Raw genomic sequence first — 15,525 nt, 5'->3', positions numbered from 1 at the left:
GACGGTGAGTGAAAGCTCAGCTTGAACTGTAACAAACACGGACCAGAAGGGTGCAGTTGCAAGATTTAATAGAATGAAATAGAGTGAAAAACAGAGCTCCCATACAAAGGGAGGGGACCCAAAGGGGGTTTCCGTTGACAGCTTGAATGCCTGGGTTTATATCCTGATCATTGTCCCTCCCGCTGTGCTCTCAGGCAACAGATGATTGGCTATTTCTTTAACTCCTGTTGTTGCCTAATTAGCATTTTAGTGAGCTTTCCTTACTATCTGATTGGTCGTGTGTGAGCTAAGTTGCAAGCCCTGTGTTTAAAGGTGGAAGCAGTCGCCTTCCCAGCTAGGCTTAGGAATTCTTAGTCGGCCTAGGAAATCCAGCTAGTACTGTCTCTCAATTTGATTATTTCTTTACCTCCTGTTTTTAGCCTAATTGGTATTTTAAAGAGCTCTCTTTACTACCTGATTGTCTGGGTGTGAGCTGAGTTACAAGCCCATGTTTAAAGGTGGGTGCAGTCACCTTCCCCAGCTAGGCTTAGGAATTCTTAGTCGGCCTAGGAAATCCAGCTAGTCCTGTCTCTTACTTCCAACCCCATAGATGGCTAGGTCCTCTGTGAAAGGAAACTGGATTGGAACAGAGCCAACATTCCCATCACATGAGGGCAATCAGGTATTGACAAAGTCCTCTAGAGCAAGCCTGTCCCCTGAGTCTTGTAAGGCTGGCAGTCACTCTAAAAGCTTTTAACTGGCTGACAGGGGCCCAGTGTTTTGTTTAACTTTTAAAAATGAGGATGAAAAGCCTCAGAAATGAAAGTAGAGTTGGAGGTCCACTCCTACTCATTCTTCTGATGTTTCCTTTCCCAGCCAATGCACCACAATGTAGAAGTCTCTCATTGTGAGGTATCACCCAGAGTTCTTTGTCACAGGATCAAGAGAATTAACAAGCATGGACACAAAGGGTGAGGTTGGAGCAAAAGTTTAATAAGCAAAAGAAGAAAGCTGTCCACCACTGAGAGGCGGCCTGGAAGAGGGTTGCTGTTTTTACAGTTGAATGCAAAGGCTTTTATAAGAAAATGATGATAGCTGGACATCTCATCTGCATAAGGCATGAATTTCTGGTAGCTCCACCCTGTCCTCCTAGTGCACATTTGGGCCCTTAGCTTGAGTTACTCCATATTGCTTTGTTCCCTTAACTGTGCATGTGTCAGAGGATGGAATTTTCCATTGTGGGCTTGTCTGGGCAAGTCACCTGTTTAGCCTTTCTTATCTGTGCAGCTGTGGGCACATCTTAGGCAAGCCCCCCTGTGCAAGTTTTCTTATCTGTGCCTGCAGTCTGTTCTTTTGTTTGAAAGAATTCAACCAAGGACCCTCCCTAATTGCCTGCCTGACTGGTTTCTTCCTTTCTATAATCTCAGTGACACCAATAGGATTGAAGCATTATTTAGTCTCACTGACATTTGAGAACTAAGATGTTGATGATCATCATGTTGTCAGAAATCACTAATGTTTAATGTATTTTTGATATCAGGCTCAATAGTTAGATGAAAGTCAAAATGAATGGCTTTTGCAAAAATTATAGCAGTGAGAAAATTATGGCAGTGAAAGAGATCTGATTTAACCAACCCCCACCTTGCCTTTAGCTGCCCTTAATTATTACTGGGCTTAGGTCAAGATAACTTTGAGAGACATTTAGTTTATAGTTTAAACGATAATAGCCCTTCTCCAAAATAAAACTGCCTTTGTAAAGCTAATGAGAGAACACCAGGCTAGGAGGACAGAGGTGCCTGAATTCTGCTAAGGTGTAGACATAAACCAGCCATTATTCTGGAGGTCACAAAATATGCAACTTCCCCAATTATTCCTGCAGAGAACATCACTATTGTAGAACGTAAGTTTGGCCTTTTGATTTTTTTTTTTTCAGGATTCTTGGCATGTCTGTCAACCAGTGGCTCTACCTGGATTGGCCAACCACTCCTGTGGCCCCACTCAGAAAGGATGCAGAGCAAGAGGAGAGCTTCTGCTCCCTATGATTTCATCTCCAACCCAACCAGTCAGCACTCGCTATACCCTAGCCCCTGTCCACCAAACTACCTTTGAAAAGCCCTCACCTAAAAGCCTTGAATGAGATTGATTTGAGTAATAACTTTGTCTCTGACATGGCATCACCAGCATCAAAGTCTTTCTTTACTGTAATGCCATGGTCTCTGTGAGTTGATTTTGTTTGTGCGGTAGGCAGAAAGAACCTGTTTTATGGTTACAGAAATAGGCTATTTCAAGTAACTGACTACATGTTGCTAGTGTTTTTCTATTAATGTTATATACAGAGATAAACGATATAAGTCTCTCTAGTCTTTCTCATTCCAATTAGTGAAGTTTGTTGAAGCTCCCCTTCTTCAGGAGATGTGGGAGGACTTTTTCTCTCACTTAATTCACTAGGCTACCAATGGTAATTCATTTGAATTGTGTTCTATTGCTAGACCATAATGGCAGCTCAGGTTAGTATTTATGTGAACATTTTTCCCTGTTTTGTTAGAAAAAAAAATGTATTTCAAGGCTCTGTTGTAAACAGGTTGACTTTAAATTAAATGTTCTTGTTAATCATTTAAGGAGAGTCATTAAGTTATGACTGCCCTTTGGAACACAAATGTTTATTTAAGTTCAGTATTCTGTTTCCCTAGAAATAGGATTTCTATACTCTTTCAGAAGTATATTTGGTAAAATGACTTGGCTGCTTCTATATTTAAGCTTCCTTTTGAAATGAAAATTTGTTCCAACATGAATTCTAAAGGTTCAGCAAAACTGCTCATGAATGATTGGTTTTAGATGCATCTTTTGATGTTTTAGAAATTTCTGTTAAGGCCAGGCACTGTGGCTCACACCTGTAATCCCAGCACTGGGAAGCTGAGGCAGGAGGATCACTTGGGCCCAGGAGTTTGAGACCAGCCTGGGCAAGATAGGGAAACCCTGTTTCTACAAAAAATATATTTTTAAAATTTGTGTTTTGTCCTGCAAGCAAGTTTTAGAAAAAAAAGAATTTAAAAAATTAGCTGTGTGTGGTTTTGCATACCTATGGTTCCAGGTGGGGCCACGGAGTTCCAGGCTACAGTGAGGTATGAGGTGCCACTGTACTTCAGTCTGGGCAATAGAACAAGACTGTCTCAAAAAAAAAAAAATTAAAAAAAATTTATTAATTAGTTCTCTCTTGAATCAAGAATATTCAAAACCTGTATTTTACAGATTCAAAATCGGTAAAATGTGGCTTATCTTTTTTCTTTAAGATATATAGGCTGCTTTTTTTCCCATTTTTGGAACATCGTTTTACTCTCCTAATATTTTTCTCTTTTCCATAAAATTAAATTTACCGTTGAAATTGCATCCTTCTATAAATTCAGATTGTTTATAAATATGGGTTTGGAAATTAGCCAGTTTAAATTTGAAATTATTTTATCTTATATTTTTAAAACTAAAAAATATGAATGTTGTAAGAAAAAGAAACAAAAATTTTGCAGATGCCTATATTTAATAATATTTTTTCATTATGAAATTAAGATATAATTTACACATCATAGCATTTACCTGTTTGGTTATACATTCAGTAGTTTTAAAAATATATTAACATATTCACAAATTTGGCCAATAGTCACTAATATCTAATTCTGGAATATTTTAATTAATCTAAAAAGAAACTGCATACTCATTAGCAGTCACTCACCATTCCACTCTCCTTTCAGTTTTCTGTTCCTATGGATTTGCTTACTTTAGGTGTTTCATAGAAATGGAATCTTACAATATGTGACTTTTTGAGTTTGTCTTCTTTTACTTCTTGTATTATTTACAAGGTAAATGCGTGTCGTAGCATGTATCAATACTTTGCTCCCTTTTGTGACTGAATAATGTTCCATTGTATGGATATACCAAAATTTATGGTCATTTGGGTTGTTTCTACCTGTTGCCTATTGTAACTAGTATTGCAATGGATATTTATATACAAAGATTTGTATGAGTGCCTGTTGAATTCCCTGGGTGTATAGACCTAGGAGTGGAATTCCTGGGCCATAAATTCTATGTTAACATTTTGAGGAACTGCCCATTTTTTTCCACAGAAGCTGCACCATTTTACTTCCCACCAGCAATAAATAAGGATTCCAATTTCTTCACATCTATAACTAGACCATCCTCTCTAACACTTAGTTTACTTTTTTAATACCCATCGTAGGTATGAAGAGGTATCTCATTGTGGTTTGGATTTGCAGTCCCTTAGTGACAAATGACATTGATCCTCTTTCATCTGCTTATTGGACATTTATCTATCTTCTTTAGAGAAATGTCTTTTTAACTCCTTTGCCAATTTTTATAATCAGGTTATTTGTATTTTTGCTGTTGATTTGTAAGAGTTTCTTTTAATATATTCTAGATATTAGAGCCTTATTTCAGTGGTCCTCAATCTTTTGGGAACCCAAAACCAGTTTCTTGGAAGACAATTTTTCCATGGATGGGGACTCGGGCGGATGGTTTCAGGATGAAACTGCTCCACCTCAGATAATCAGGCTTTAGATTCTCTCATAAGGAGTGCACAACCTAGACACCTTGCATGCATAGTTCACAATAGCGTTTGCAGTCCTATGAGAATCTAAAACAACCACTGTTCTGCCACGGGGCAGAGCTCAGGCAGTAATACTTGCTCCACCGCTTACCTCCTGCAGTGTGGCCCAGGTCCTAATGGGCCATGGACAGATACTGGCCTGTGGTTTTGTATCTGTTTTAATTTTAAATGTCTTATTTTATATATCATGTCTTATTTTATATATAAATAAGACATTTTAAATAAAATGTCTTTATTTTAAATAAAATGTCTTATTTTATATATCAAAATTAAAACAGATTATATATATCAATCTCTTTTAATTTTAAATGTCTTATTTTATCTATCATTAGAAAATATATGTTTTCCCATTGTGTAGGTATTTTTTTATTTTTAATTTTTGTGAGTAGGTGCTTATAATTTGTAGCATACACGAGAAATTCTGATACAGGCATTCAATGCCTAAAAATTACATCAGGGTAACTGGGGTATCCAACACCTCAAGCATTTATCTTTTTTTGTGTGTGTTACAAACATTCCAATTATATTGTTTTAGTTATTTTTCAATTTACAATGTATTATTTGTTGACTGTAGTAACCTTGTTGTGCTATCAAATACTAGATACTATTCATCCTATCTATGTTTGTACCCATTAACCATCCTCACTACCCCCTCACCCCTACTACCCTTCCCAGCCTCTGATAACCGTCCTTCTACTTTCTATCTCTATAAGTTCAACTGTTTTAATTTTCAGCTCCCATGAATAATTGAAAGTATGAGAAGTTTGTCTTTCTGTGCCAGGCTTATTTCCCTTAACATAATGACCTCCAATTCCAATTCCATCCATGTTGTTGCAGATGATGGGATCCTATTCTTTTTTATGGCTAAATAGTATTCCATCATGTACCACATTTTTCAATCCATTCATTTGTTGATGGGCACTTAGGAAGCAATTTAAGTTGCTTCCAAATCTTAGCTATTGTGAATAGTGCTGCAATAAACATTGGATGCAGATATCTCTTTGATATACTGATTTCGTTTCTTTTGAGTATATACCTAGCAGTGGGATTGCTGGATCATATGGTATTTCTATTTTTAATTTGAGGAACCTCCATACTATTCTCCATAGTGGCTGTATTAATTGACATTCCCACCAGCAAGGTACAAGAGTTCCATTATCTCCACATCCTTGCCAGCATTGGTTATTGCCTTTCTTTTGGGTAAAAGTCATTTAAAAATGTTTGTTAGGTGAAATAAAATATTAATTTATATTTGGTGGTAAAGGAAGACTAAAGAGATAACATCTAAGCTGAGAGCTGAAGGATGAATAATTGTTGCCAGGTGGAGATGGTGGGAAGTGTCCTTGAAATAGATGGAAGAGCATGTGAAACATTTTAATTTTAAATTTGTGTATTTCATTGTTTTAACGGCTATCTCCCTGTCTAGCCTGTGAGTTCCATGAGACTAGAAAGCATTTCAGTCTTATTCTCTTAATTTATTTCTTGCTCTTAGTACCGTGATGGAAACAATAAGTATTGTTGAATGGATGAACAAACAAGAAAATTAAAATGTACCATATTAGGGCATTTAACCAGGACAAAAACTTTCACTTGCTTATGGGCTTGTGACATTTATCTAGAACTACTAATATTCCTAATGCTTGAATGTCATTTCCAAAGCCTAGGTTTCATTTACCACAAATATAATCCAACTCATTGATTTCATATTTTCTGAAAACACTTATGGTTCTGTAGACTATTACTCCTTTTCTCCTCATGAGCTATCAAATTGCAGTGTTTCCAAAGGGCTACCATGGTGTTTATCTCGTTCCTGGTGCCAGGTACTAGGCTTCAGCCTGTTGTTATAGCTTTCCCAATGCTCATTCTCACTGTCATACATCTGAACAAAGATAGTTTACAGATACATAGTACAATGTGCAAACACACAATTATTGCTGATCTGGGTTGGGCATGGTGTAATTTAAGAAGTAATCTAGCCAGACATGGTGGCTCATGCCACTAATCTCAGCTCCTTGGGAAGTTGAGGTGGGAGGATTGCTTAAGGCTAGGGATTCAAGAACAGTGTGGATGACATAGACCACAGCTCTACATTTTTTTTTTTTTAAATTAACTAGGTATGGTGGCACATGCCTGTAGTCCCAGCTACTCAAGAGGCTGAGGTGAGAGGATCACTTGAGCCAGAAGTTCAAGGCTGCAGTGAGCTATGTTTGTGCCACTACATTCTAGCCTGGTGACAGAGCAAGGCCCTGTCTCTAAAATGTTTTTGAAAAGAAGCAATTAAGTAATAAAACTGTTTCCTAACTCAGCTCTGCCAGTGTGTGCCCTGGAGGCAAATCACATCATTACTTGCCATTTCAACCATAACATAAGGAAATATGCATTATAATAACTTTTTTATGCTTTTAAGTTCAGGGGAACATGCTCAGGTATGTTACACGGGTAAACTTCTGTCATGTGGGTTTGTTGTAGAGATTATTTAATCACACAGGTATTAAGCCTAATATCATCAGTTATTACTCCTCTGCTACCCCCTGCCATTCTCTGAAAGGCCCCAGTATGTGTTGTTCCCCTCTATGTGTCCATATGTTCTCATCATTTAGCTCCCACTTACAAGCGAGAACATGTGGTATTTGGTTTTCTGTTCCTGTGTTAGTTTACTAAGGATAATGGCCTCCAGCTCTATCCACATCCCTGCAAAGGAAATGATCTTGGAGATGATCTTGTTCTTTTTGGTGGCTGTATTAACTTGTTATCTTACTTTATGGAATTAATAACTCAAATAGTAATAAACAAGATTTGATAAACTCCAAAGAATTTTACTTTTTTAATTGAGAAAGTTGAAAGAGATAATAAATAAAGACACTTCTATTTTTAACATTTTATAATTCTGGAATAGTCCGAAGATCTCATGAGTGCCTCTATCTTTTCTCCAGGTAAATACAACTTCTATACTTGTCCATGGGATCCCATTCCACTCTCACAATGAGAAACTTAACAGCTACATGTTATTGAGATTGCTTTAAATATTATTTTCCCAAGACAATACAAGCCCGAGTCTGGCATCACTATTTTTGGCCTCATGATTGCTATATGCCACTCCTGTAGGATCGTGATTAAGTATAAGCCTTTCTAGCTGCCTTTATTTAATTACTTTTGGTTCCCAGGCAAACTTGTTATTAGTCCATACTTTCCACTGTGCCCATGCTTCCACCTGTTCAACTCTGCCCTTTCCTCAGCTAGACACACCCTTTTCCCATTCTCTACCTAACAAACTCCTGCTCAGACTCCTAATTTCAAGGACTGGCACTGGACATTCTCTATCATTTTAGTTTGTGTTATTCTTATTTAGGATTCTTAATACGAGCCCTCTAGACGTGTAGGTCCTGAGATTTTCTTACTTGCTTTGCATTCCATTTGCTTAGAGGGTAGGGAAGGACTATCTTATTGAAGGGGCAGATTCCTGGGCCCCACTCTTCCCATCCAATTCAGGAAGTCAAGGGCAAGGCTGGAAATCTGCATTTAATACAAACATCCTAAGTATTCTGATAAAAATTGTAGCCCATCCTTTCATCAATACTGGAGGTCTAAATTAATGAGCTTCAGGGGTCTGTGAACCTCGAGAAATTCTTTATAACATTTTGTGGCTTTACATATATTTGTATTTTTCCAAGGAAAGGTTTCATAACTTCCAACAGATTATTAAAGGAGTCTGTGATAGAATTTTTTTTAAAAAGCAACACTTTATAATGTTATTTACCATAAATATATATATTTGGCTTTGTTGAATAAAACTTCTTCCTTACTTGAAGAAAAAGTAAAAAGCATGAACTCAGAAATATCAATCTCCTTTCTATAAATAAATCAATTTTGATGGCTTGGTAAACTATGAAGTACTCATTATAGAAAATAAGAAAAATCATAGGAAAATGTAAATGAGAAGACAAATATTACCCAATAACCCAGAAGCAACCACTGCTAATGTTTTTTGTTATATTTTCTTTAAGGTACCAAAATGCTTATAAGGTCTAATATAAGCATTTTACTCTGTAAGACATTCTTCAATATACAAAAAAAAGATAAAAATGTTTAAAATGACTAAGGACAGTAGACACACAAACACACAAACCTGGACTGCACACTTTAAGTTCTCGAATGCCAGTTTTAACATAAAGCAGGCAGCACACATCTATACTGCTGGAGGAAAGGGGAGTCCCAAAATTCCACCTGTCATTTGCATTTAAACAGGAAAAGTACAAGACTAGTAGTTAGATAAATCTTGGTTCTGATCTCTCTTTCATCACTTCCTGGGTAAATAATTCTAGAGAAGTCACTTAATATTACTGGGATTCTGATAATTGACCTCTTATAGAGATAATGGCACATAACACTTTTGAAGGCAGGATGCAGAAATTTATGATATCCTGAGGTCCGTTAGAAATATGGATATGCATATTCACAAATATACAATTATATGTATACATACATACATACATATATATTTATATAAAATTATTATTCATGTTAGGCCATTGGAAAATGCAGACGGTTGCAAAGAAATAAAAATATCCTATATTCTTATAACTCAGAGGTAAAAGCTCTTATCCAGTGTGTTTTTTTAACACATAAAAATTCAAGCTGCATCCACTTTGGCTTGACATTGTCTTAGAGACACGCAATGTATGTCTACTAAAATGATATGTGCCATATGTTGAATTTTTATTCAAAAGCAAATATTAATGCAAGGGATAGCATTGAGAACTGTATAAGTAATAAAAAGATACATAAGTGCAGCACTTATATTTATACAAGCAGAAAGTCAAATGTATTGTGTATAGAAGTTATATACTTGGACAGTCTATGATTATTTTTCACAGTCTCCTTGCTTCACCATGAAGTATACCTAAGGACTCTCACCTTCTATGAGCTGCCATATCCATGGAAACAGAAAACTGGGAAATTCAGAATTATCTCCTTGATTTGTATCTTTATTTAACATAATGCTGGGCAAGGAACAGTGTTCAATAAATACTTATTTGTATAGCCTTTTACCTCTTTAACTAGTCACACAGCAGCTTCTATTAAACAAAAAGAAAAAGAAGTGAACCTTGTGCAATCCAAAGCAGAGTCCAAAGTAGTTAAAATGCTAAAAAGGAAACAATATTAGGCAGCCTGTGGTCAGTGTATCAAGTTGCCCAGGCACAGTTAACTGTCCCAGTTAGACAACTTCAGTTGCACAAGGCCTCAGGGTGAAACTGCAGCTGAGAAGAGGTCATAATGGTTGTGAAAAAGACAGGCAGTGAAAATGATCTTTCGGAGACAGGTTGTGTAGTCGGCCTGGATTGCTAGTGAAGAGCCGAGAAGAGGAAAAAAAGGAGAATAAGAAGAAAGGTTTCTTAAAAGGGAATAGCGGACTCAAGAGACGGTGGAACCCACTTTGTTTTCTAAGGAATCCTACAAGTTTCCTGTGGTGGATTGTAAATCACACACTTGTCATGACTACTCCACTTTTCCATGGGATTTCTGCCCTGCAGGAGACAATGCCACAATGAACTCTGCTCGGAGATACCTTGTAAAGCTCACGGGGAGTTTCTGAGAGCTATAAAATAAGTAGGGATTCTGGAGAACAGAGAGCAATAATTTTATTTCCAAGAGAACGCTAAGGTCTAACTAGTAGGGTTTAAATGATTAGCCCAAGACCACACGTCTTTTAGCGACACAATTAAGTTTCTAGACTTCCCCTTCAGCACTCTATGTTACCGTGCCTCAACCAGTCATCTGAATTGCAATGGTCCTGCTGTGGAATCTTGAGGCTTATCAAGGTTCTTCTAAATTTTATAAACAATGGTTTGTTGTTTATTCCAGAATATTATAGGCTCATCTGGAAAATTACATCTGGAAAAAAATGATACCCCTAAAGCCTGAATGGTTTTATACACCAAAATAAGACTGAGAACCCAGAAGAGGTACAGGAAACACCTCAGACATTCTCAATACTTTATACAAAATATATTTGCTCAAAAAGCAAGGTGATAATGTTGAATAAAAGTTGATACACTATTGTGTAAACACTAATATGATAATAACATCTTTAAGCTTCTTTAACAATCTTAGTGCTTCAACATTATTTTATTTTTATTGACCTAATAATAAGTCATTTGAAGTTTTGCATAAAGGTGCCAAATTTCTATTTCTCAGGGAAAAACTTTCAGTAAGGAAGAGCCCTGAATTTCTTCTTTAGTACCTGCTTAAATTGAATGATTTCTCAAACATTATTATTGAGACCAAGTTTCACTCTGTCACCCAGGTGGGAGTGCAGTGGCATGATCACGGCTCGCTGCAACCTTGACCTCCTAGGCTCAAGAGATCCTCCTACATCAGCCTTCCAAATAGCTGGGGCTACTGGTGTGCACCACTATACAAGGCTAATTTTTTAAAAAGTTTTTGCAGAGACAAGGTTTTGCCATGTTGCCCAGGCTGGTCTCGACTTCCTGGGCTCAAGTGATCCACCCACCTCGGGCTCCCGAAGTGCTGGGATTACAGGCGTGAGCCACTGCACCTGGCCCTCAAAAATATTTTGTACGAAGTAATAAACATAATCATTAAGTGCATAATATTTAAAGTCATTCATAAAACTCACCCTCCTAAATATGGGAAAAGGTATCTTTCAGTGCCTTTCATTTTCCTGAAAAGTAGTAATTACATGGACTCATATATTCCAAACAATGGACAGACTGCGACTTAAGAGAACTGTCTAGTAAGTATATTGGAGTAGCTGTTCCTACGAAAATCCTTAAATTATCGTTGTGTAAATTGATATTTTTATATCTACTTTGTATGACTTCTGAATATAAAGTAATCAAGAAATGAAGATGAGCTGTCTTCCAACTCCACCGAGACAGAGCTCAAAGGACACTGGAGTAACTGAAGTAGAGCAACCAAAACACTTCCCAGAAACATGCCAATCCTCATAAAGAGAGACTTCTGTATTGTTATCGTGCCTTTTGCAATGCAGAAACGATAGCAAGAATGCTGCAGTGTGCTAGGAGTGCTTCCTAGGCAGTAAGCTTTGACCCCTTCAGTAATAAATTTCTTCTAAAAAATTAAAATACTGATTGAGACTCTTCTGTGTTTCTATCTCTTTACAGCTGTTCCCTCCCTCTGCTATACTTTCTAAAATATTTTCTAGCTTACAAACTTACAATGGCTTTCTATTGCCAAGAGCTTTCAACATAGTGCTTTGTGCTTTGCTAGCATGAGCCTGGCTACACCTACTATGTGTCCTATGAGCTTTAGGGTCACTTGAATTGATATGGCCAGAGGCAACCAAAATAAAACAAACAGGAAAGAAAAGAGATGGATTTAGAAGTCCTATGAATTTCGAGGAAGGAATTCATAAATATGCTAGTTGATATGAGACATTTTAAAGATACTGAATGTGTAGAACTAAAGTAAAAGCTAGGCAGGAAGTGGGAATATAGGGGATATCAGCGGTTGTGAGAAGTTTCAGTAGGAAGAGTAGTTCCATCTGGGCTCTAATAGAAAGTAAAACCACCTCTTCAAACTATAGTAGCCTTAGGAGTTTATGTTAGAAAAGTAACCAGTGACTAGAAGGAAAATAAAGAAAACAATTTTTGTGTTTAACTAATTTCCCTAAAATTGAGATCTTATTTGTACACAGTATATCTCCCAAGTCCCTCATATGTTAAAATATTAATAATATGTTTTTAGATGAACTTGACATGGTAGAATAAGGATGAAATTAGAAGTGGGGAAAAGACTGATTTAGGAGTGTGGGCTTTGTCCTCCTTCAGCTTCTTGATATTAGGGATGGTTGTACAAACCATGCTTCATGTGCCTCTGCTTTGTAATATAAGGATTGTTAAGAATAAAACTATAATAAATGACGTGACTCTAACACTATGTAGAACAATTATATATCTCTTTGCCATTACAGAGGGTTCATCATGCAACATTTCAGATCATCATAAATATAAATTATCTTGACATATACTAAAGGAAAATTCAAATTTTGTTTGTGCTTCCCATTTTTCAAAGTTTCATGAGTTTAGGAGAGACTTTACCCCATCTCATGAGTGATATAAGAATACTTACTCTAGGACTTTTAAAAAGTATTTGGTAATGTTAAGTTTTAACATTTAATTTTACTCACAGGTATGATACGCAACAAACAAACAAACAAATCCCAGAGCTCAGAGGAGCTGCAAACTACTAAAGATGCCATGATAAAATAACACAGAATAACATGATCTCTTCTGTATAAACCCATAATGGAGTTCTCTCTGTTTGGTTTATGATCTGCCTTCTAATAGCTTAAGGACAGAAGAAAAAAACAGAATGATGGCTAAGTCACTAGAAGTATTTTAAATAATACAAGAGTTTCAATATACTTCAAAAAATGTATATTCATTTTTAATAGGCATTTATCGGAATATGCTATGCAAATCTTAAAAAGACAAAATACTGTACTAGAAAGGTAAATTACAAGCCATACTCAACATCTGACATTTTTCTCTAAGTACTGAATGCTAATTGAAAGGCTATAAATTTAAACTGCTAGTGGTACATTTCCATATTAATTATTAAAACTTAATTAAAAATTGAAGAATATTCTCCAAATTCAAAAAGGTCAGGTTCAAATGACAGCAAGCAAGATGCAGTATAATTGGGCAGGTCACCCACAATTCCATGGGTGGCCATGTTCTAGGATGATTTTCAAAATCAGATTATTGATAATATAATTTACTTAGGAACATATGGCCTGTTGATCAGCCCTCTTCCCCCACAACCTTCACCCACTGATGTTTCATTAGAGGGCTGATCACAGCATTTGTTATGTAAGCTATCGGGTAGTTATTTAAAACTAAACTGAATAAAACTGGTTTCTTTTTGAGGGTAAATAAACATAATTTCCCCTATTTTCTTGGATAGCTATATTTTGGAAAAATCCCTAGATACCATTAACATGAATATTATGCAATATATGGATTATAGACCTAGTGTTATTAATAAATATTCATATTGAACTTTACAGTTGTTAATACTTTATTTCTCATAACTGTGTAGATGAAAATATGCCTGGGTGATACTGGAAAAACAAGAACATTGATACTTCCAGTTCATTAACTAGGTTAGATTGGCTTCCGGTTCATTAACTAGGTTAGATTGGCTTCTCAGAAGCATAGCATACATAAAAAGTCAATATTTCTGTACTAAATGAAAATTAAATATTATACTCTGGTATACCTAGCTATATTCCCAAATGTTATGACCTTGGAAAAATGCAATGGATCCTAAGTAACTAAAACAATCTTGAAAAAAATAAAGTTGGAGGGCTCAGACTTCCAGATTTCAAATCTAAAAATCTGTAGTAATCAAGACAGTGTGGCATTGAATAAGAACAGATATATATAGATAGATAAAATTGAATTAAGACTTCAGAAGTAAACTCTACCATTTGTGGTCCATTGATTTTTTTTTTTTTTTTTTTGACAAAAATGCCACAGCAGTTCAATGGACAAATAACATAGTCTTTTCATCAAATGGTGCTGGAACAAACTGGATTTCCACACACAAAAGAAGAATTTGTACTCTTACTTCATACAATACACAAAAAGTAACTTAAATTGGATTATAGGCATAAGTGTACAAGCAAATACTAGAAAACTGAAGAAAATACAGAAGTAAATCTTTGCAAACTTAGATTAGGCAATGATTTCTTAGATACAGCATCAAAATCACAAGTGATAAAAGAGAAGATTGATTTGTTGGGATCATCAAAATGAAAGACTTTTTGTGCTTCAAAGGACACTATCAAGAAAGTGAAAAGACAACCCAAATAAGGCGAGGAAAACATTTGCAAATCATATATCTGACAAAGGACTCGTATCTAGACTATATAAAGAAACTTTACAACTCATAATCCAACTAAAAATGGGTTGTAAAGAGGAGCGACAGCAATGCAAGATAGCAGCCACCACGGGCTCAGGAGTAAAAGTCCTTTGCAATTTCCAACTGTTGGAATAACTTGAAGAAGGTCAGAAAGGAATAGAAAATGGCACAATTAGCTGGGGTCTAGAAGGTGACGAAGACACAACACTTAAAAGATGAACGGGGATGATAATTGGGCCTCCAAGAGCAATTTATGAAAACCAAATATGCAGGCTTAAAATAGAATGTGGACCTAAATACCCAGAAGCACCCCCCTTTGTAAGATTTGTAACAAATATTAATATGAATGGAGTTAATAGTTCTAATGGAGTGGTAAACCCAAGAGCCATATCAGTGCTAGCAAAATGACAGAATTCATATAGGATCAAAGTTGTCCTGCAAGAGCTTCAGTGCCTAATGATGTCTAAATAAAATATGAAACTCCCTCAGCTGCCTGAAGGACAGTGTTACAGCAGTTAATCAAAAAGAAAAACCACAGGCCCTTCCCCTTTCGATTTCAGCAGTCCTCATTTTCCACAGTAGTACATTTTCCGGATACATCTTATAGATATCAACATTCTGGAAAGGACGCTCCCATTCAAAGTAAATTTATCGCAAGATAGTGTAAATGATATTAATTTTTTGTCCATTTGAAACATGTAAGTTGTGCTAAATGTAACTACTGTCCACGTAGTTGAACGTCTGGGATCAAAAAAGTATATTTAAATTGATTCCCATTATAGCTGGTGCGGCACATCTATTAATAACTCAACTGTGAAAAGACACATCACACAATCACCTTGCTGTTGATTACATGGTCTGGGGTCTCTGCCTTCTCCCCTTGCAATAGCCCTCTAGCCTGGGGGGCTTGTTAAGAGTAGATGTGAAGGTTTCAGGTCACAGCCTGTAGGACTACTGCTTAGTGTGTGGGATGCCTTACCTGCACCCCTGGTTTCTTTAAGTCTTAAATGATGCCTCTTCAA

At 36.3% G+C, this 15,525-nt stretch overlaps 1 pseudogene; it reads left to right on the top strand.

Moving 5' to 3' along the window:
- The first annotated feature begins 14,545 nt into the window (after positions 1-14,545).
- LOC112621659 lies at positions 14,546-15,022 on the top strand (annotated as a pseudogene).
- The last annotated feature ends 503 nt before the right edge of the window (positions 15,023-15,525 follow it).

Source organism: Theropithecus gelada, chromosome 3 (genome assembly GCF_003255815.1).
Source record: "Theropithecus gelada isolate Dixy chromosome 3, Tgel_1.0, whole genome shotgun sequence".
Taxonomy (NCBI): Eukaryota; Metazoa; Chordata; class Mammalia; order Primates; family Cercopithecidae; genus Theropithecus; species Theropithecus gelada.
The sequence above is the reverse complement of the archived record's forward strand: the minus strand, read 5'-3'. Positions and strand labels throughout refer to the sequence as shown.